The sequence below is a fragment of the Stenella coeruleoalba genome (assembly GCF_951394435.1).
Source record: "Stenella coeruleoalba genome assembly, chromosome: 16".
NCBI classification, from domain to species: Eukaryota; Metazoa; Chordata; class Mammalia; order Artiodactyla; family Delphinidae; genus Stenella; species Stenella coeruleoalba.
In genome coordinates, this window is record NC_137162.1 from 66,558,936 (window position 1) to 66,583,763 (window position 24,828).

At 35.2% G+C, this 24,828-nt stretch overlaps 1 protein-coding gene across 7 annotated transcripts in view; it reads left to right on the plus strand.

The window, feature by feature from the left end:
- Positions 1-24,828, plus strand: part of LOC307174847 (uncharacterized protein) — a 615,960-nt gene that overhangs the window by 195,526 nt on the left and 395,606 nt on the right. For 4 of the 7 annotated variants that reach the window (XR_013824176.1, XR_013824177.1, XR_013824178.1 and 1 more), the window contains exon 4: positions 17,757-17,786. The exons of 2 other annotated variants lie outside the window; for them this stretch is intronic. The gene's annotated coding sequence lies outside the window, so the exon portion shown is untranslated. Of the gene's footprint in view, positions 1-17,343; positions 17,384-17,756; positions 17,787-24,828 lie in introns of those variants that run through there. One more of the 7 variants, XR_013824181.1, reaches the window with a different exon arrangement.

Sequence of the window (24,828 nt, forward strand, 5' to 3'; positions counted from 1 at the left end):
CCGTGAAACCAACCCTGCCCTTACTGTCTGAAGTGGATTTCCTACAGATCAAAGGTCTGCTGTAGTAGAAGGTTTGAAGTAGACTTGAGTTGCTACTCTAACATTAACAAGTTTGTTTAAGTAACAAATTCCCTGAGCCTTGGTTTTTAACAAAAGATGATAATATCATTCCACGAATCGGTGGAGAGGAATAAATCAATTTTGCTTTTTTTTTTTTTTTTCTTACTTGCTCTTCCTAACTACCTGGGCTATCGAGACTGGCAGTCCCTTTGTTTAGACGGAATTTAAAGGCCCTAATAGCCTCAAGTTTTTGACCAAATGTCTTCTTCTGCCTTGATCCGTAGTGCCTGGATGTATGTCATTTCTCTCATCTCATACTACTAAGGGACAAAGCAAAGCTTCTGAGCAAAGGGCCACTCTGAAGACTCTATGCAAGCCTTTCTTTTCATTTAGAAACTTCCCCCATTATCAATACAAAGAATACACACACACACACACACACACACACACACATATATATGCACACATACAAATGCATATATATTCATTTATACTAACCATGTGCTTGTTTTCAGAATGATTTTTTCATCCTTCCCCTGGTCTGTTCTAAATCACAGGGACTGACTTTTGCCAGTTCTGTTCCCTAGGCTTCCTTGCTAGGTTCAGCCAATGGGAGAAGGCAGGATATTTTCCACGCTGTTTTTCTGCTTTGAGTAGTGTCATCAGCAGTAGCTGCACCTCCTCTGTGGTCAGTTTCCCCTCCCACCAGGCAGGCCCACGGAGCTTTCTGCTCCTGCCTGGTGGCCCCGGCTTCTAGGCTCCAATAACTCTGCTTGTGTCTTTTGTCCCTCTAGCTCTGAGGGCAGAGATGGCTGACTAAAACCAATGTTGCCTCACTTTCTCCTTTTTTTTTCAGTTACTCCAAATACATTTGTAACTAAGCCCCCAGAAAAAATGTCCTCAATTGAATTATCTAGTGTAGGTTTTGTTTTCCTGGCCAAAATAGGATATTTGTACACACACACATATATAACATACATATACGTAGACACAGACACATACACGTGTGTGTGTGTGTGTGTGTGAAACTATAGTGAATGAGCTATTTTGTATCCCCCAAATTACTGTGGCAAGTAAGTTCGGCAATTAAAATAGATTTAGGAATATTAGTGTGTTACTCAGAGTTCTCCAGAAGAACAGAATCAATAAAATCTATCTATCTAGAGAAATGTATTATAAGGAATTATAGTAAATTTATAACTTATAAATTTAAATGTATACACAATGATGGAGACCAAAGAGCTCCGAGTTTCACCTCCTGAAGGCCTGAGAAACAGGAGAGCCAGTAGTATAAGTTCCAGTCAGAGTCTGAAAGGCAGGAAAGGACTGATGACCCAACTCGAAGACCCTCAGGCAGAGAGTGAAGTGTCTTTTGCTCAGCCTTTTTTTTCTATTCAGGCCTTCAGGGGATTGAATGAGGCCCTCTCACACTGGGGAAGGCAATCTGCTTTGCTCTGTCTACCCATTCAACTGTTAATCTCTTCCAGAAACACAGTCAGACACACCCAGAATAATGTTTAACCAAATATACCTGTGCACCTGTAGCCCAGTCAAGTCGACTCATTAACTTAACCATCACAACTAGCACTGAATTCAAGCACCCTCTGTCTCACCTAGTGGAAACCAAAGGTGAAAAATGCCAAGGGAGGAACTGATTTGGCTGCCAAAAACAACGGTTGTTTGTAGTTCGTTATGAAAACATGAAACTTAGAATTCAATAGCAATCCTTTGTCATATCTGCAACAGCAACACAGTGCAGCACCTTAAATAAAACATTGGTCTGTTCTTCTAGGCAGATTTTGAATTGTTTCAGTCTCTCTTTTCTTCCCCTACCACACCCTCCCTGACCCCAGCCAATCTAAATTTGGTTTTAGTATTCCTTGGTTTGCTTAGCAAGTTTAAGAGACAGAACAATATTGGGATAGCTTTCATGCTCAAAACAATGCCAGGTATTTCAGCATCTTACTGAGACAAGTTGACCACTGAGATTGGTTTTCTCTTGTTCTCATAAATTGCTAATGACAAACCTATATCTTGCTGTCACTTGTTCTTTGATTTTAGAAGCAGGGAATGATCATAATTTTAATTCTTTGCTCTGTCTATTGTACCATGTAGATCTAGGTGTCTCCAAATAAAACTAGTCTCATACTAGAAATATATTTAATAACTAGATTGGATTTAATCAAATTTAGCAATTCAGTCTTATTAAGATTCTCAAATTTGACGGCACTGTAAGAAATATGATTGATAATAACTTGAAACTCCCATTCATTTAAAATAAAATTTGCAAATTATCAGATTTAGAACATACTATCATTGTATACATACCTAATGAATTGTTATATAAAACTATAAAATAACAATATAGTAATATCAGTTTCTTAAGCCACCAAACCCTTTCCACACACGCATACACACAAACTAACAGAGAAGTCATGGCCTTAAAGAGTATCACATTTTCCCCAACTTCATAATTTTTTTAACATTATGTCTACTCATTTTAGAAATCAACTATACAGTATCATAAATCAATCAATAAAGTCATTTGCTTTGACCCCAATACATTACTTAGTGTCTATGTTCTTTTCTTATTTTAACTACGAAGTCCCAAACGACACTGTGCATATATGTAAATTAAGGGGATGAAGCATATGGTAGTATCTGATTTTAACGTGTTCAACAGAAAATCCAGATTAACTCATATTACTTGGTAGGTCATCGCCTTAATAAAAATCCAAAATTCCCTTTATGGTGTATTTCTAGTGTGGGTTTACTTTGACCTGCGGGGTATCCATTAATTTTCTACGACAAACTAGCTGCTGTACTATTTGGAAAAACTTATGTTCTAACATACTATTACCAGGAGCTTTTGTATCCTCTCCCTGGTGGCACATTAATGACTAGTTAAAAATAGGACTTCCTGGTTCTGGCTGTCTTTCCTGAGCAGGCCCATATTCAATTATCTGAGGAAGGGAATATGCATTGTTGTTATAGAAACCTGAAAGAAAACCTTTGGTTTTTTGCTCTACATCTAAAACGGAATATTTATCTCCTGAAAAGAAATAACAGAATAACATGAAAGACCAAGCAACTGAGCACTCATTTCTGAAACATTCTGCTTCCTGGGATGAAGAATCAGTTGGTTTCCCTACTGAAACTTCCCTGGCCACAGTTTCAAGGCAGAGACAAAACATTTTACATCAAAGGCATTAAGGGCCCCTAGCGGTGAACTGCAGCAATAGAGACCTAAAGAAATGCTGCCTTGGGGCATTTAATTCTATTTGTCCACCAGTTCTTAAGTGTGTCCTTGTACATAGGTCAAGGTCCTCACCCTGAATGTGAGGCTTTACAAAGAACACCATACTTCACAGCATTAATCCTTACTACTCTCCCAGTACCTAGGTTCTCAGCCTGGGGGGCTACTCCTTCAAACACACCTGTCTGTTAACATGCTATCGTTCTTAAAACTACGGTAAGCATTAAAATTCAGTATGATTTGGAGCACTGAATTTTAGCCCATGCAACTATGAACTACTTTCATTCTTGTAAGTTTTTTAAGTTTAATTTAAAACTTAAATTTTTCAGTTGCAATTTCTTTAGATTCCTAAAGAATGGTAGCACAATTATTGAATAATTATCCACTATATGCCAGACATTGGGTTAACTGCTTTCCACAATGTATCTCACTGGTTTTCCTGACAGCCTTATTAGCTCACTGTATAGAAGAGAAAAATAGAGGATCAGAAAGGTAGTGACTTACAAGAAAGGTAAGCAGAGTACAGAATTCATGACTGAATGAATTCAGTCAAATTCAATATAATTGAATACAAATACAATCAAAATGCCAAAATTCAATATAATTGAATACAAATACAATCAAAATGCCAAAATTCAAACTCAGCTCAACAAATAAAGACCATGTGCATTTGGAAAAGTTTACAATCTCTCTGTGGTAAAGTGATAAAGTGGTATGAAAATAATAATACCTACTTCACTGATTTGGAATTAAATGAGTAAATGTGTGTGAAGGACTTAAGGGTTCCAGACATTTATTAAACACTCAAGAAATGTTAGCCGTTATTATTACCTAAGATCACATAGCTAGATGGTGACAGAGGGAATTCAACCTCAGTCTTACTGAGAACAAGGAAGAGGGCAGGTGTCATGCTACCCAGGGATATGTAAATAGCACGTGTCTGCTCTAACTCCCCAGTAAGCAGAAGGAAATGTCAAAATATTGTAAATTGTAAAGTCCTATGAACATACAATATGATACTCTTGAATACATGTGTAAAAATGTGATACATCATCTTTATAATTAAATGTTGCTATTTAATTAGTCATTGTTATCTTTAAACCTTCTCTAACTGCTTTTAATGGGCCTGTGATGGGACGTAAGCTGTCACCTGTTTTGACATGAATAATTCAACTGGTTTGTGTTTTCTTTTGCTCATTTTGTAAGTGAGAGACTTTCCCCAGCATGTAGTTCAACTATCATCATCACTCTGGGGACACTGGGCTTCATAAGCTACTCTTTGGGGAATGTCTGGGTTTCAGCCATGGTGGTTTGGACTCTGTCATGTTAAGTTGTTCCATGTGGTACTTTGTAAAAGGGCCAAGAAGATTACTGGGAGGTAAGGAATGATAGGACTATCATGAGGAAGAATAAAGAAAGTACAGAAAAAAACCTGAGAAAACTGAGACGCAAAGAAGGCAGAGGGGTAGCCCAGGTGCCAGAAGCCCTCATACCTCATAGAACCAAATGCATTTTCACAAAATCTGCTCTGTGTGTGAGGCTGTCTTCTCTCTGTCTCTTTCTCTTCCCTGGGAGAGCCCTTACCAGGTAAATACTTGAGGGAACAGCAGGAGTGATGGCCCATGGCTGAGTCCTCCCTTCCCATGTCCGGTTTCCATCAATGTACTCATCAACAGGCAACAAAGGGGGCCCTGCAGGGAGGAATCCCACTCTTGCTCTTGGAAGTTAAACTGATTTAGAGAATAAGTCAATAAAATTATTCAATTTCAGGAAATTGACAAAGATGTGCATTTAATTGACTTTTTCTCATTTCTGATAAATTAATCTTAATTCTTCATCTGAAGAATCAGAAATTATATTAAGAACTAAAAAAAAAAAAGAAAAATCCTGTATTACGTTATTTACTGTCTTTAATTTATACACTCTTGTTCATTTTCTTCACCAGAACTAAAATCTAATACCAAACTCCTCTTTTAAGTTCTTATTTTCTTCATTATTAATAATGATTTACAGTAGGGTCCTCTGCTGAACATTTGTAAGGTTACGTCATATACTGGGAGGGTTGTATATTTTACCTTTTTTGTTAGTTTTCTTTGCAAAGTTTATACTTATTTGCCCAGTTTTAAAATAATGTCTTCCAATTCAGCATTCTCCTCGATCTAGGTCATCTTTGAAATGAATAGATTTTGAATGAGTATTTTTGGCTCTTTTCAACTTCTATGTAATTGTATATACCTTCCCAAAAGGAATATTCTTTCTTTTCTACTTTGCTCATCATTAACTGCATTTTTTCCTTTATGAAAGGATCTTGATATCATTTTTTCTTACAACTATTTTATTTGTGTCTTTATGCTATTGAACATAGCTGTTTTGTGTGTATTATATACCATTATTTAGTGTATCATATTTATTGCTATACCCATAACTCTACACTTTTCTGCTGGTGGTTATTATTGTATAATGAGTTTGAACACAGAACAAGTATGTGATATATCTTTATTTCCTTTCAAACTTTCAACCTCCTTTTACTTTCCAAAATACTGGAAATTACTGACCTCTAAACCTCTCTCTTCATTGTGTTCATATGTCACTCATATATCCCTTAATGCTTCATATTAGTCTTCATGTTAGAAATCTCTCAGACATTTTTCCCTTTCAGCAGTCTTTTTATAATATCATCCCTATAAATAGTCCCAGTTTATTTATCCTGCCTTCCCCTTTTTTCCAGGAAACCTGGTTTTTAGTCAACTTTATTTTGTGTTGGCCTTCAGTCTCATTGTATTTATTTAAAATGCTGTTTATTTTGTCTTTCTGTCATAACTGTATTATATTATTAACATTTGTTTGTATATATACAGATATTCCTGAACTTACAGTAGGGTTACATCCCAATAAGCCCATTGTGAATTGAAAATATCATAAGTTAAAAGTGCCTTTAAAACACCTAACCCACCAATCATAACTTAGCCTCAGCTACCTTAAAGGTAGTCAGAACACTTACATTAGCCTACAGTTGGGCAAAATCATCTAACACAAAGCCTATTCTATAATAAAGTATTGAATATCTCATGTAATTTATTGAATACTGGGCTGAAAGTAAAAAAACAGAATGGGGGTGTGGGTACAAAATGGTTTTAAGTGTGTCACTTTTTTGCCCTCATGATCGCATGGTGACTGGGAGCTGTGGCTGCTACCGCTGCCCAGCATCAGAGAGTAGCCTAAGACATTTCACTAGGCTGGGAAAAACTCAAAATTAAACATTCGAAGTATGGTTTCTACTGAATGCTATCACTTTCACACCATCATAAAATCAAAAAATCATGAGTGGAACAATAGTAAATAGTAAGTCAGGATTGTAGTAGTGCTTTCATTGATATAATGATATTTTAAATCTCGGCATTCAACTTTGTTAAATTTTGAAGTGCGTGTGTGTGTGTGTGTGTGTGTATATATATATATATATATATATGTATGTATGTATGTATAAATTGGAGATATGTGAATGTAAAATCATGCAAGATTTAAAGTCTAATTAGGATACACATACATATATTTATATTTATTTACATATATATGATTTCTATCTGGGAAACAAATCTTTGAAAAGATCCTTCTGTTTAGCTACCTGTGGGGACAGCCCGATACGCTGCCATGAGCAGTCACTATTGTATCCAAATTTCACATATTAAAATAAATTCAGTGACAAATATTTATTACAGAAGACATCTGGCTAGCCATTTATCATGATAAAAGATGCATAAAACATATCCATTACTCATAAAGGATCCTTAAATACAGTTGAAACCTTCAGATATGTATGATGGATTAACTTACATCACCAATCATTTAATGGGAACCCCCAGGTAAGTGTTACTGTGATATCCATTCTTTCACAGTCACAGTCACAGAAAAGACAGAACTCTCTGCTCAGGAGGTAGTCAAGACAAATTTCCCTGAGACTTTGAAAACTTAAAAGATGTGGAAAGACTGGAGCAAAGTTCATAAGCTCAAAGGCTTTTAGAAACCAGGCAGGTAATGTAAATGTATAGGACACACAAGGTATAATAAAACTGTTGAACTGTTTGCATTTGCACCTAGCCAAAAGCATGCCTTGCTACCTTATTGCTCTTTTTTTTTTTTTTTTTTGTAAAATAAAACCCAGGTCCAGAAAACCAGAGACCGTAGTTTAAGGAAATGTTAATCACAACCATGTCAGTACGTTCCAGAATCATCTTGTATCAATACAGCTCCTAACACAGACATGGAATTGGTCATTTCTCAAAGAAGCCCTAGGTTTATCTTTCCTTCCTTTCTTCCTTCCTTCCTTCCTTCTTTCCTTCTTTTCTCCTAGTGGAAAATAGCACTTGAAGACGCCAATCTGAGAACAGAATGCTAGGGAAACTCACTGCCATAGGATTAGTCATTGTTTCTTGGCCTTTTTAATGATAGAGTTGGGGAATATAGAGTTTATTCTGATATTTTCAATTCAAATTCAAGACTAAAACTTTTTAGTTAACCTCTTTTATATTATATCCCTGTCTTCTCTGGCTTATATTAACAAACTCATATTAAATGGTCTCAACTAATGAGGATCACTAAAAACAGTTCATTTTGTTGTTTGAATATACTGTCTCCATTTTCCCCACTTTATATGTCTCCATACAAATATTATATACATACTCTTTCCCCTTGAACTCTCATTGAGTGTTAAGTGTATGTGTACTATATATTCTTATTGTCAGGGCTCATGTTGAGTCTTTCTTGTTATTTTGTTGTCTGCAGCTCATTATTTAGTAGATTTTTTGACAGGGTCCCATAGGAACAAAGAATTCTCTGAGATCTTGCATGTTTGTACTTTTTATGCTTAAAGGTCAATTTTGCTGGATATAAAATCATTATCATATTTTCTTTCTATTTTAAATATTTTACTCCATTTTATTTTCTGGCATAAACCATTTCTGTTGAAAAATCTGATGAGACTGTACTGTCCTCCTGCACACCTTTTAAATCACGTGTTTTTTTGTGAGGTAATCAAGGAATATTTTTCCTTCTTTCTTTAAAGTACAATAATTTTACTAGAATATGTCTTGGTCCTGGTCATTTGGGAATGATATTCTCAGATTTGTGTAGTGTTATTTAATACATAGTTTGAATATTAATTATAATTATTATTATTTAAAGAAAGTTTTCTTGAATTATAGATTTTATTATTTGTTCTAATCCCTTGTTTTGGTTTTCTATTTTAGGTATCCCTGTTATCTGTGTGTTGCATGTTCATTGCTTTGTCATTTGTCACTCTCTTTTGAATCTTCTTCCTTTAATCTGTCCTTATATTTTATTTTGAGTTTTAAAAATTTCCTTTGTCTCACTTTTTATTTATTTTGAGGCATTACCTATTATGATTAGTTAATCCTGGGTTCTAATTTCGTCTTTATTTCTGAAATGATTTTTGCTTTTATTTCCAGTTCTTTCTTGAGTTCTGCCACCTCATTTCTGTGTTTTATTTTCAGAAAAACTTTTCAGGCTTTGATCATATCTTTCTTTCATGCTCTCTTTGTGTGTGGACATGTTGTTCTGTTTTTTTTGTTTTGTTTTGTTTTTTTTCTTATAATAACTTTTTTATGGGATTTGACTGTGGTAATTCTTTATAACTTTTTACATGAGTTTACATGAATCTAATTTTCTGGAATTTTTAGGAGGAAACCTCAACTAGCTTTTTTTTTTCTTTTAGTTTATAATCTTTGTTTTAAATTGAAATACAGTTGATTTACAATATTATGTTAGTTACATTTAAAGGGTCTGTCAAGTCACTTTTCTAATTTTACAAAACTCCTTCTTATGTTGTTTTACATAATACTTAAAACATATTGTAACCCTCATTTTATTCTCTTTCCTCTTTTTTTTTTCTTCATTGCCTAACAATTTAGTTCAAAAGTCTTTAAGTGAGGGCTTCCCTGGTGGCACAGTGGTTAGGAATCCACCTGCCAAAGCAGGGGACATGGGTTTGAGCCCTGGTCCAGGAAGATCCCACATGCCATGGAGAAACTAAGCCTGTGCACCACAACTACTGAGCCTAGAGCCCGCATGCCACAACTACTGAAGCCCATGCACCTAGAGCCCGTGCTCTGCAACAAGAGAAGCCACCACAATGAGAAGCCCATGCACCACAACGAAGAGTAGCCCCCGCTCACCGCAACTAGAGAAAGCCCACGCACAGCAACGAAGACCAAACACAGCCAAAAATAAATAAATAAGTAAATAAAATTAGAAAAAAAAGTCTTTAGGTGAGGCCAATAATATTATGTGTCAGTGGGAAAGTTAGCCCTCCTCTCATATTTTACCCTCAACAGCTTAAAATATTTATACAGTTGTTCATAACTCTACAACTCCCAGTTGCTTCTGGTTGGGTCATTACTTTACAGTAGTTACATACTTATTTTAAATTCTGATAACTTTAGCCTAAGGAACATTTGTTCTCACAGCTAGTATTCATTACAGTTAACTTTGTCCACAGCAAAATAATTTTTGCATTAAATTTTTTCTAGATTATGTACTTTGCATTATATTTTGTAATAGTATTCCTATATTAGTTATATAGAGATTGGAAATTGCATAAAAATTGATTTATTTAAAAATGAGTAATTATAATGATAACTCACTGAACAATTTATGCATATCAATAGACCTGAGATTTTAGGACGTGTTTCCATTTTCACTTCCTACCTATCTCCTTTTTCTTTGTACGCATCTATTAATAAGACACTAATAGGGCAAAATTTCATGAAGTCTCACATAAGGTTTTTAAAATATAGTAGATAATGAACTCAGTCATAATGTTTGAAAAGCAGAGGAGTTCTTCAAGTAAACACTGTCTTTATCAACTCTTAGGTTGTAACGCATAATATGAAACTGTAACTGGTGAACATGTTTCTGTGGGGAGATGACATAGTACAGTTAAAACACTTTTCATTTTATTTCTCCAACTTAATATGGGAAAATAAGATGGAGATCATAGGAGAATGAAATATTAATGTGTAACTCAGTCCCTCAGATACCAGATGTTTGAAGAAAACCTTGGCAAAAGCAACATCCATTAATAATAGAACTCACATGTACTTTTGTTGCAGGTCTTTTACTTTAATGTTTGGCTAAAGTGAAACCTCTACAACAGTTATTCTATGTGATTCCAGGTACAGTCATCCTTCTGATGGAGTTATTTCCGGTCCTCAGTATCAGAAAAGTCAAGCTTGTATAATGTTTTTTTAAAGTTAATTCAATTGCCTAATGAATTATCCCCTTTATGTTAATTTAAAACTTAGTAAAACTATATTTTTATGGTATTGGAAAAGATCCTCCCATTCCTAGCTTGCACTGTACCTAATATGTCTCAAATAATGGTGATAAAAGAAATACTATTACGATCACCATCATCACTGTAATTTTGCAGATCCTCTTTCCTTGGTACTTTGAAGTGTGTGCTCTAACTTGAGATATCTACCATTTATATTAAATACTATAGGCTTCTAGGTATGTGCCCATTCAGTAACTTAGTAGTTTATTTCATTACAACAAGCTAATGCAATGAGGATATAGAATACTTGTTGTAATTAGATCTCTTGATTACTACACTTAGAGCATAAGTGTACACCATGGCTGTGATATCCCTGAAGTCAGCTATATACTAAAGTTCAGAAGAGAATCATAATGGAAGGTGATGACCTTCCCATAGAAAATTATTATAGAAGAATTATCCTAATTAAATCTAAACGTCAGCTAATACAAGTCAGAATCATGCTAAAATCATTGGCATTATCAGATAATGGATGTCGGTAACTGCATCTACCTTCCAGTAACCTAGTCACCCTCAAGTACTGACCATATATATCTTTGTATTGTAATTATAATATGTAATGTACTACAGGGTGCATAATATCTACAGTCTTCCTACATTTTAGGTTAATATAATATGGACTGTTTAGTTTCCAATGAAATGGATACTTGGCAATTAATATACCCAATATAATAACCAAGGCTGCTTTCATCTTAGGTCCTTTATGCTTCTTGTTCCCTTTGCTGGGAATATCTTTCACCGCATATCCACATAGCTCTTTCCCTCATTTCCTTCACATCTCATTAACTTGTCACCTTAACAAAGAAGTCTGTTCTGATTATCCTTTAGAAAATAGCATGGCCCTCATCCCCAGTCATCCCTCAATTATCTTTTTCACAAAACTTATATAAGACATACATTTTTCTTTATTAATGTCTTTCCCCATTAAATGAAACATCCTCTGTGCCCCAATTGCCTGGAACAGTCAACAAATATTTACTTAATTAATAAATAGAAGTTTGAATGGATGACCTTCTGACTAATACATGTAAACCTCATCAGTATCATTTAAATAAGTTTCTGATTACAAAAATTGGACATTTCCTAATTAATTTATAATGATAGACCAATATTAGTTTAAAATAGAGATGCTTTGTTTCTATTTCTATATTTTTATTACATAATATACACATACTTGAGTCACAGAAAGATAGACAAGATGAAAAGGCAGAGGGCTATGTACCAGATGAAGGAACAAGATAAAACCCCAGAAAAACAACTAAATGAAGTGGACATAGGCAACCTTCAGAAAAAGAATTCAGAATAATGATAGTGAAGATGATCCAGGATGTTGGAAAAAGAATGGAGGCAAAGATCAAGAAAATGCAAGAAATGTCTAACAAAGATCTAGAAGAATTAAAGAACAAACAAACAGAGATGAACAATACAAAACTGAAATCAAAAATACACTAGAAGGAATCAATAGCAGAATAATTGAAGCAGAAGAATGGAGAGGTAAACTGGAAGACAGAATGATGGAATTCACTGTGGCAGAACAGAATAAAGAAAAAAGAATGAAAAGAAATGAAGACAGCCTAAGAGACCTCTGGGAACACATTAAATGCAACAACATTTGCATTATAGGCGTCCCAGAAGGAGAAGAGAGAGAGAAAGGACCCAAGAAAATATTTGAATAGATTCCAAGTCCAGGAAGCACAGAGAGTCCCATACAGGATAAACCCAAGGAGAAACATGCCAAGACACATAGTAATCAAATTGGCAAAAATTAAAGACAAAGAAAAATTATTGAAAGCAGCAAGGGACAAATAACATACAGGGGAACTCCTGTAAGGTTAACAGCCAATTTCTCACCAGAAACTCTACAAGCCAGAAGGGCGTGCCATGATGTACTTAAAGTGATGAAAGGGAAGACCCTACAACCAAGATTAACCTACCCAGCAAGAATCTCATTCAGATTCGATGGAGAAATCAAAAGCTTTACAGACAAGCAAAAGCTAAGAGAATTCAGCACCAACAAACCAACTCTACAACAAATGCTAAAGGAACTTCTCTGAGTGGGAAACACAAGAGAAGAAAAGGAATTAAAAAACAAACCCAAAACAATTAAGAAGATGGTAATAAGAACATACATTTCAATAATTACCTTAAATGTGAATGGATTAAATGCTCTAACCAAAACACACAGCCTTGCTGAATGGATACAAAAAAAAAAGACACATCTATATGCTGTCTACAAGAGACCCACTTCAGACCCAGGGACACATTCAGACTGAAAGTGAGGGGATGGAAAAAGATATTCCATGCAAATGGAAATCAAAAGAAAGCTGGAGTACCAATACTCATATCAGATAAAATAGACTTTAAAATAAAGAATGTTACAAGAGACAAGGAAGGACACTACATAATGATCAAGGGATCAATCCAAGAAGAAGATATAACAATCATAAATATATATGCATCCAACATAGGAGCACCTTAATACATAAGGCAACTGCTAACAGCTATAAAAGAGGACATCGACAGTAACACAATAATAGTGGGGGACTTTAACACCTCACTTACACCAATGGACAGATCATCCAAAAGGAAAATTAATAAGGAAACACATGCTTTAAATGACACAGTAGACCAGATAGATTTAATTGATATTTATAGGACATTCCATCCAAAAACAGCAGATTACACTTTCTTCTCAAGTGCGCACAGAACATTCTCCAGGATAGAATGCATCTTGGGTCACAAATCAAGCCTCAGTAAATTTAAGAAAATTGACATCATATCAAGCATCTTTTCTGACCACAACGCTATGAGATTAGAAATCAATTACAGGAAAAAAAAAGCGTAGAAAACACAAACACATGGAGGCTAAACAATACGTTACTAAATAACCAAGAAATCACTGAAGAAATCAAAGAGGAAATCAAAAAATACCTAGAGACAAATGACAATGAAAACACAATGATCCAAAACCTATGGGATGCAGCAATAGCAACTCTAAGAGGGAAGTTTATAGCTATACAAGCCTACCTCAGGAAACAACAAACATCTCAAATAAATAATCTAACCTTACAACTAAAGAACTAGAGAAAGAAGAACAAACAAAACCGAAAGTTAGCAGAAGGAAAGAAATCATAAAGATCAGAGCAGAAATAAATGCAATAGAAACAAAGAAAACAATTGCAAAGATCAATAAAACTAAAAGCTGGTTCTTTGAGAAGATAAAAAAAATTGATAAACCACTAGCCAGACTCATCAAGAAAAAGAGGGAGAGGACTCAAATCAATAAAATTAGAAATTAAAAAGGAGAGGTTACAACAGACACCGCAGAAATACAAAGCATCCTAAGAGACTACTACAAGCAACTCTATGCCAATAAAATGGAAAACCTGAAAGAAATGGAAAAATTCTTAGAAAAGTATAACCTTCCAAGATTGAACCAGGAAGAAATAGAAAATATGAAGAGACCAATCACAAGTAATGAAATTGAAACTGTGATTTAAAATCTTCCAACAAACAAAAGTCCAGGACAAGATGGCTTCACAGGTGAATTCTATCAAACATTTAGAGAAGAGCTGACATGCATCCTTCTCAAACTCTTCCAACAAATTTTGGAGGAAGGAACACTCCCAAACTCATTCTGTGAGACCATCATCACTCTGATACCCAAACCAGACAAAGAGCAAACCATAATTCAAAAAGACACATGCACCCCAGTGTTCATTGCAGCACTATTTACAATAGCCAGGTCATGGAAGCAACCTAAATGCCCATTGACAGACGAATGGATAAAGAAGGTGTGGTACATATGTACAATGGAATATTACTCAGCCATAAAAAGGAACGAAATTTGGTCATTTATAGAGACCTGGATGGATCTAGAGACTGTCATACAGACTGAAGTAAGTCAGAAAGAGAAAAACAAATATTGCATATTAATGCATATATGTGCAACTTAGAAAAATGGTTTAGGTGAACTGGTTTGCAGGGCAGAAATAGAGACACAGCTGTAGAGAACAAATGTATGGACACCAAGGGGGGAAAGAGGTGGGGAGTTGGGTGGTAGTGTGATGAATTGGGAGATTGGGTTTGACGTGTATATGCTGATGTGTATAAAATGGATAACTAATAAAAACCTGCTGTATAAAAAAATAAATAAAATAAAATTCAAAAAAAATATACGCATACTTGCCTATACACAAGATGGTTTTCAAAATTCAGTAAGAGGAGAATCTGAGTAGATTTTGACCTGAAAAAGACTCTCTTCCCTCTCATTACTTTTCCTGCTCTTATCTTTCTGTCTCCCCTGATTGAAACAGCCACTGAGGTTTATAGAGGCCTATTGGCAGGTAAGGTAAGTGCAGCTAAGTCTTTGGTGTCCGTTTGAGTCTTGGCAAAGGATACTAGTGCGGTTCTTTCTCCCTGTTGAGTTTTTGGGTGAGAAACATAAGGTGCCTGGTGATACGTAAATGTGTAAAACACATGTGTATGTGTATGTGTGTGATTTTATATAAGAATATTATAATATGTTCGTGCACATGGGGTCTGACAAAATAGTGTTTGATGTTTAGAACTCACTCTTTAAATCTAGGTGCTAGCTCTTAGAACCCAGTTCTACTGATTACTATCTGCAAGTTATCTACCAATTCAGGTCTTAGTTTCTGTAGTCATTTCCTATTGCTATTTTAACAAATCACCACAGACTTAGTGGCCTCAAACAGCACAAAGTTGCCATGTTAGGACTGTTAGGTCAGCAATCCTAAAGCTAGGGTGTTGGAGGGCTGTGTTTCTTCTGGAGGCTTTAAGGTAGAAAGCATTTCCTTACTGTCTCCAGTTTCCTGTTTCTAGAGGTGACCTGCATTGCTGGCTTCCTCCATCTTCAAGGCCAGCTGCATAGCCTCTTCAAATCTCTCTCTGACCTCTGCTCCTGACTTCACATCCCTTCTCGGACTCTCACCCTGCTGCTTCCTTCTTTTTTTTTTTTTTTTAAATTACTTAATTTATTTATTTTTGGCTGTGTTGGGTCTTCATTTCTGTGCGAGGGCTTTCTCTAGTTGTGGCAGGTGGGGGCCACTCTTCATCGCGGTGTGCGGGCCTCTCACTATCGTGGCCTCTCTTGTTGCGGAGCACAGGCTCCGGACGTGCAGGCTCAGTGGTTGTGGCTCATGGTCCAGCTGCTCTGCAGCATGTGAGATCTTCCCAGACCAGGGCTCGAACCCGTGTCCCCTACATTAGCAGGCAGATTATCAACCACTGCGCCACCAGGGAGGCCCCCTGCTTCCTTCTTTTAAGGATTCTTGAGATTACATAGGGCTGACCTGGATAATCCAAGATAATCTTCCCATGTCAAGATCCTTAACTTAATCACATCCACAAAGTCCCTTTTGCCACATTCATAGGGGTGTCATGGTGATCTTCTGATAACAGTAATTTTGATGAGATTTTGCTTTTACATGTTTGGGTGGATAACAAGTTATTTAAGGTATTTAAATTCAAGTGTGAAAGTATGTTACATGCCCCATTAATTATGGCATGTAATGGGAATAAGGTAAAATAATGCATCTCAAAAGGAGTTAAGGTTAAATTGTCCTTTTTGCAATCATTAAACTCTTTCATAATTAGGGTAGCAAAACTCTGGAAATATGTTAACCTGGAACAGGTCACACCACAGAGAAGAGATCTACGCTATTTCTTAGAGTCAATTTGGCTTCAATGCAAGTTAACGTTCAATAAATCCCTAAACAGTAAGGTTGTCAGTTTCCATATACTAAATAGCATCCCAGGTGTGATTCTTTTGGATTCTACTACTATTAACATTATAAAAATTCAGGAAGCTTATGCTGAAATTTTTCATTGCTCTTGCCACAGAAATCCCACCTTTCTTTTGAGCAAACAAATAAACATGTTGGCATATAGAGAAAAAAGATTGATTTATATTGTTACTTAATTCATGCTCTTCATGTTTTCAGGCTGGTTTCCCTCCAATAATCCTAAGTTCATATTTATAAATTATCAGGGATCTCTGTGTTTAGTATAGCTGAAAAAATATGATGTTTAGGAAACCAGTTTAAAATATATAAAAATGCATTGTTTATCACAAAACATTTTTATGCAGAAATTATTTTCAAACTATGGTATTTTTGTTTGTCCCTTCTGAAATAATTTTTATATTTTATTTAGTAATAACATTTTGCTTAGTTTCCTCTCAGAATTCTTTAAAAACAAAACCATTCAATTAGAATATTTTGGTCGATGGTACAAGAAAGCTTTTTGACTGTTATATACGAAATGGTTACCTTAAAAAAGAAACCCTTAACTAGTGTATCACCCAGGTTAGATTTTATTTTTATTTATCTGCCCTTCTGAGTCTCAGTTTTCTCCATGGTACTGAGAGACAGGTTTGTTTTAAGGATCAAAAGAGATAGTGTGTGTGAAAACTCTCCATGCAAATGATTATAGAAGCAGTCTAATGTTTCATGTTCTGTGCGAATTTTGTGATTATTAGACGTTGGTTAACAGTAACGAAGCTAAATTAAGGAAAGAAATTGCTTTAGTGCTGGAGGTCTTTTAAAACCACATGTTGAAAATTCTACCAAATTGTTCTGGAATGCAGGATTTTTGCCTCATGATTGCTTTGTCATGACAACTGCAATCAAGGGCATCTTGATCACTGGTACAACAAACACTGCAGTAACAGTAGAGCTGATTCAAAATTCAAGGTATGACGATTCTAGATCTGAATGACCAACTCAAGAAGGAAACCAAGTTTTAATTATGATGGAGTGGTCCTCACATGTTGAGAGAGATGAAGGTGCCCTCCAGCCTCCATAGTCAAGCTTAACAGTGTTCTATTATTTTTCCTTAAATTCTTATGATTAAGTGTGTCGAATTCCCCAAAATACCAACAATGTGCTAATAAGACAAAAGAATAGTTATTCCTACTCATTGCAGTGAAACAGAATACTAGTTTTAGAGAGTGCCACAATGTCTTCAAAGAGGGAGATCAGGAGTGGGCTAGTTATAGGACTTTGGCATCTGGGTCATTAATGGATATATTAAACTTAAATTGTTGTTTTGTTGCTTGGATTATAGATACCTAATTTTGGAGGTTTAAAAATACAGGTATGGTTGAATTCAACTTGTATATAATTTGATTTTTTCATGTTTTCTTTGTCCATTAGAATTTTTAATTCTAACTTAGATTTACCTCTCCGTCTTAAATTGCTTATTTAATTGAATTTTACACATATTATCATAGAATTCTATATTCTAATTCCTAATATAAGATTTATAAAAGCTTATTTGTGTCTAGACCCCTTTGAAATTTTATTAATTTTTATTAAAGCTAAGAATTCTCTCCCCAGGGAAATGCATATACATGCAAAATATTACAAATAGTTCCAGGGGTTCAAGGAGCTCTTAAAGTCCATTCATGAACTTTTGGGGGAGGATGTTAATTAAGGATTAAACACTAGAAAAAGAATTATCAAAAACAGGGAATAAGAGAAGAATGTCACCTAACACTACTATATACTTTTTTCAGAAGTTTCCAGCAGTAAGAAATTAAACAAATACAAAAGATATAATATTGGAGAGAGACAAAATTATTATTTTTCCAGACATCATGATTACATACTCAATCCCAAGAGAAACTTTAATTCTGAAAATATATATTACAATTAATGAGTTCAGTTAAGCATCTAGATCCAAGAAATATAGAAAATATTAATAGACTTATTATATCCTAGCAGGAACCAGGTTGAAGATATAATAAAAAAGAGAGAGTATTCCATTCAAAATATTAATGAAAAATGTGAATGCCCAGGAGTATGCAACAAGAAATATGCAGGAACTATATATAAGGAAAACTACAAAGTTTACGGTGAGATGTAAAAGTAGATTTTAATAAATGCAGTGGCATAGTATACTCCTGTAAAGGAAAACAAATATAAAGATAATAATTCTTCAAAGTTTTTAAAGTTAATTAAAGCTTAATACAATTTCAATTAAAATTCTGATGACATCTTGCTGGAACTCAAAAACGTTTCTTAAATTAATATGAAATTAAAAATAAACTGGAAAAGCTCTGAACAAATTTAAAATATCATATTAATGATTACAGACATCCTGTCTGAGATAATACAATATTTTATGCAACTGTAACAATTAAAGCAGAGTGAACGGAGTGGTACTGACAAAAGAATCCATAGAGAGATCAATGAAATTGAATACTTAGCTCTGAAATAAAACCTCATACAACAGGACCAACTATATTCTTTGAGATTTTATTAAGCAGGCTTTTTTATATTTTGGAGGGGCTTTTGGAGTAGGGAAAAAATCTAAATCCAAGTGATTTTGGAAAACTCTGGATAAACGTAATTTAAACACTTTCCTATATGTAGAACAATAGAAATATATGATGTAAATCTTCAACAGAGGAATACAGTTAACAATGTTTAGCAAATGGAGAAACTATGTATAAGGAATCTTTCACAACTGGGAACGTACTACAGAATACTCTGTCTTGGAATATATACATGTAGTAAAATACTAATAACCCACCTAGTTTAGAGCCAGATCATGATTTTAGAAATACTGGCAAATTATTTGTGTGGGAAAGGCTGAAAGTAGATGTTTAACAGATTTGAAGCTGGATAAGAAATTCCTAAAGATAATAATAATAAGGGAACACATAACTAAGGGAAAATGCCCATTTTAACACTTAAAAGTAATATACTTCTGGACACCCATACAAACCATTAACAGCATTAAAAAATACTAAAGGATAGGGCTTCCCTGGTGGCGCAGTGGTTGAGAGTCCGCCTGCCAATGCAGGGGACACGGGTTCGTGCCCCGGTCCGGGAAGATCCCACATGCCGCGGAGCGGCTGGGCCCGTGAGCCGTGGCCGCTGAGCCTGCGCGTCCGGAGCCTGTGCTCCGAAACGGGAGAGGCTACAGCAGTGAGAGCCCCGCGTACCGCAAAAAAAAAAAAAAAAAAAGGATAAAATCATAATAAATATGAAAAACAAAGAGTTAACATCTAAAAGTCTAACTGTAATAATAATGGCAATAATCCCACATGCCACGGAGCAACTAGGACCGTGAGCCACAACTACTGAGCCTGCGCATCTGGAGCCTCTGCTCCGCAACAAGTGGCCCCCGCTTGCCGCAACTAGAGAAAGCCCTCACACAGAAACGAAAACCCAACACAGCAAAAATAAATAAATAAATAAATAAACTCCTACCCCCAACATCTTCTTTAAAATAAATAAAATAATAATAATAATTCAGCAGTAATTTAGAGATTTCTCTAACTATAATCATTGTTGCTCCTGTTATTAAAATATTATCATTTCAGTCAAAATAGGTTACAGAAAGAGGTAATGTTTGGATTTTTCTTCTTAAGTTTCAACATGTAATCAGGATTTCTTTGTTGTCAACATTATTATCTTTATCATCAGCATTGCTGTCTTCATCATCATCATCATCATCATTTCTGCATATTGGCTTTCAACATAAGACAGATAATTCCTAAGCATATTGCATATTTTTATTAAACTTATTAAATTGTATAATGTTAAGAGGTGACTTTCACAACAGATACGTTCAGGTTGTTTTTTTAAATAAGGGCATAGATTTTACTTGTACGATGCCAAGTTTGTCTTATTTCAATGGGGGCTCTTTGTATAATGGAGTTTAGTCTTCCTGTACTAGTAATTTTACAGTGATTACCTAGAAGAGGAACAAAAAGAACATATCAAATGGATAGTATGTTTTATTCTATGTTTGTATCTTAATTTTATTTGGGCTGAATATCATGATGTTTAGGAAGAACTGGTGTGTTGTCATCATGATTATAAGGATACAACAAAAACTGAGTAGTAATGCATCTCTATAGCTAGGATACCTGAGTTTGACTCAGATGCTGAAGAAACAATATGTAATTTCAGATGAGCAAATAAGCAATTAGATCTCAAATTTAGAGGATAGAAGATAATCTTATGAACCAAAATATTTTGAAAATTGATTTTTTGATAGGCTCAGTCTGTCAGACTGGGAGATAATGATTTGTACCACAAAGTTACTGCAGTGTTTTCGGTGAATTGAACATACTGCCCTGATGGTTTCTGATAATTTTTTTGAGCATCACCTAGTGCTAAGAACTGTGGTAGGCATTTGTAGTACAATAATGAGTAAATATTACTTCTTTTCTAACAATGACACTTTTCCCTGGAGAACAAAACCATTCCACAAGGATAATACTATGAATAGTAAGGGTAAAATAAATAGAATCATAACTAACATTCTTTAGTGCTTTGTGACAGCATTTTCCCACATGCTTTGCTTATACACTGTATAACCCAGTTTATCCTCACAATATCTTATGAAACAGGTATTCTTATTTCTTCCTTTTGTGTATAAGAAGCCTGAGTAAACAAAGTGGTTAAATAAAATATCGCCAAAGTAAGTGGCAGAAGTAATATTCAGATCTGAGCACTATAGTTCCTTCCCTGAAACTACTATACTGCATCTCAGTTGAAATCATAGTATTTTATACAGTTTATATTGAGGAACATTTAAGGGCTGAGGAGAACTGATCTCAGATATATTTCACAGGAGAAATACAACTTAAAACATACCTTACCACATGTGTTTGACAGGTAGATACAAGGCAGATAAGAGTATTGTATAAAACATTATGGGGAAAAGCATCAACCTACGAAAATGTACTACCTCAAAGCTCCATGAAGACAGAGACCATGTCTGATTGATGCATTGCTAGATCTCCAGTGCCTAGAATAGATGCTGGGTTGTTGCTAAATAGCATTAGGGGCAAAAAGCACTAAATTTTATATTCTACCCCATAAACAAAACTGTTGGTAGTCCTGTATGCACATTAAAATTCTCACTGCAAGGATAGTAAGCTGAATGATTTTAATATTCTGTCTTCATTAAGTACTATTTGAAAATAATATTTTTTTTCAAAGCCCTCTCTCCCCACCCATAAACAACAGTAATTTTTTTTTTTTTTTTTGCGGTACGCGGGCCTCTCACTGTTGTGGCCTCTCCCGTTGCGGAGCACAGGCTCCGGACGCGCAGGCTCAGCGGCCATGGCTCACAGGCCCACCCACTCCGCGGCATGTGGGATCTTCCCGGACCAGGGCACGAACCCGTGTCCCCTGCATCGGCAGGCGGACTCCCAACCACTGCGCCACCTAGGAAGCCCAAATTTTTTTTTTAATTAATTAATGGAAATATCAACCACATGTAAACATGGCCTTTATGATGTTAAAGTTCTCACTATGCTTTTATAGTCTTCATAGTGCATGTTCTTGTGCAATTTACTGCAGTTTTTGAGGTTCTATCTATCTCACACATTCTCCCTATTTTTTAGTATCTGGGAACAATCTCCTTTGGATAGCTAATAAAGTTATGGAGGTAATAGCTCAAACAAAGGCAAAGTTAAAATGTAAATAACCTGTCATCAAACTTTTAGTGACAATTAAGGAAAGTAAACAATCACGTTAAGAATATACCTGAGTACAGCAACTGAACTTTTATAAATATACAAACGGATCCCAGATAAATGTCACAAAACCATTATCAAGATTAAGTGGCATGGCAGTGGTAATTTTTTTAAGAGCCCACATTTTTATTAAACTGTAATCACCGTGATTAAAAATAAAGTAATTGTCAGACCAAAAAAACCCCAGGTAATTGAACAGAAAACTGATCGTCATGAATTGGTGGGGTCCTGTGTGCTAGTGTCATGGCATTTTGGGGCCAAATGTTACTACTGGAAATGCCAGACTAACACCTGGCTTTGGTACATGTCCTTCCCAACGAAGAGTTATAGTTTCTTAGAGTTCTGAATTTTCAGAGCACTGAGAATACCTAACATGTACGTAACTTTTGGAAAGTCAGTCTTAAAGCCCTCCTTGCCAAACAGTTGCCATAGTGGGGAGTTGCCTTTTCATTCCTCTCTGAGAAGGACTTTTCAGCTTTACACATATTGTTCTTTATGGTTGCTCTCAGCTGTTGATTTGTGTAGAAAAATGTCAGTGCTTCCATGATTTCATAATGATTAATGAAAATAAAACTAGGAATAGGTGGAACATGAGATGACTTTTATATTCCAAGTCATTAGTGGCCATATAGGAAGTTCTGAAAGACCCAGTAAAATAGATTATTATAACAAGGCAAATTAATGGTTTCTTCAGAGTTTAGAAAATAAACTTGATGAGTTATATGAGAAATTCATTACCAAAAATCATTTTTCATATCTGAATAATGAATTACAGTCTATATACAACTAATTTAGATCCATTTTTGTGATGACATATTTGACCTACTTTTGTTTATGGGATAAATGCAGCTGCTGGATGTGTTTATATAATAACTAATTAATGTTTGATGGTCCATCAACTTGATCTATGAACTCTATTGTAAAGAAAGCAAAAAAGAACTATCAAATTGCATGCCATGCCCTGAAGTAGTCAAGATTCTTCTGGGGAAAATACTTTGAAGGAATTTTTTTAGCAAGATATATTTTATTATCCTACATAGTAATTTCCAAATGAGATACAACACTTCAGAAGGGCTGGTTTTCCCCCAAGTAAACTGATTACAAAGAGAGTCCTTACTCATCTTTGTATTTAAAAGTAACATACGTTAATTTCAAAACATCACTTTAAAAATAATGTATTTTGATATGATAACTTTTAGTGGGCCAGTTAATAGGGTAAACTTTATTTTTTATAATAGAAAATTGTATGCATATATTGGATTTACACATGTTGACATTTTTTCTGTTTAAAATAAAAATATAAAAATTAAATTTTCTATTTAAATCATGGCTGGAGAGCAAGCATTTGTCTTCTCTCCCTTTTGAAACCCCATTGTCATTTGGTGAAAACTATAGAAAGGAGCAATCCCGTAACCCAAACAAAAACATACCATGTGGTTATCAGCAGATGAGAAATCTCAATAAATTCTAGAAAATGGAATATGCAAAGTAAATTGATGGGTGAAATGAGAAAAGTAAACCACTGTCAATGATATATACAGCTTAGGTGAAAATGCTTTGAGATCTTGGGTCCAAGAAATGGGCAGGGTAGGGGGTTTTAAAAGGAGCATTAACGCTGTGTTTAACTACAAAACACCTAGACAGTTCAACCATCCTACACAGCTTCCTTAATACGACAGCAAGCAACCAGTTTTTCACTCCCTAGTCAAAAAATAAAGGGATTTTCTACAAAGAAATTTAGTGAACTCTTTGGTTCTTAATATTGGCGTTAAGCACCAGAGTTGAGTACTCTTCACTCTGGCATTACCTACATAAAGGGAGAAAAACTGACAATAACTTAGTAGGAAACACATCAACTGGGTCCTTCATTTTTGCTATGAACACCCAATCAATTAAGACCAGCAGCATGAGAGAGGGGAAAAAAAAAAAAAAAAAACTAAAGGAAAATGTTAATGCCACAATGGTGGGAGAAATATAATTTGAGGTACAGACCAATATCAACAAAAGAAAATAAATCTTAAAAGGAAAAATTAGCAAAATCTAATTAGAATTAAAACATAATAGGAAACTAGAAGACAATCATTTTTAGGAAGTTACTTCTTCAAAGCAAATGAGTAAAATCAAAAAGGAAAATAACCTGGGATCCAGGAAACAGTGAATTGGAGACAGGAATATGATGAAATGAAATTTTAGAATGACAGCTGTGCTGTCTCAGATCTCAGTAAAGCAGGAGTTTGAAAAGTATAGGAGGGACTGTCTTGGGGAAATGGATGGAAGTCTACGTGAAATTCTAGATAGGGTAGATATATAGTGGATATGGGAAGATTCATTTTTCTTTTTTTTTTTTTTTTTGCTGTACGCGGGCCTCTCACTGTTGTGGCCTCCCCTGTTGTGGAGCACAGGCTCCGGAGGCGCAGGCTCAGCGGCCATGGCTCACGGGCCCAGCCGCTCTGCGGCATGTGGGATCTTCCCGGACCAGGGCACGAACCCGTGTCCCCTGCATTGGCAGGCGGACTCTCAACCACTGCGCCACTAGGGAAGCCCCATTTTTCTTTTGTAAATAGAAAATAAAAGCAATTAAAAGACTCAGGAAACAAAATATGTAGAAAAACATCATTATCTACGTGTAGAACACAT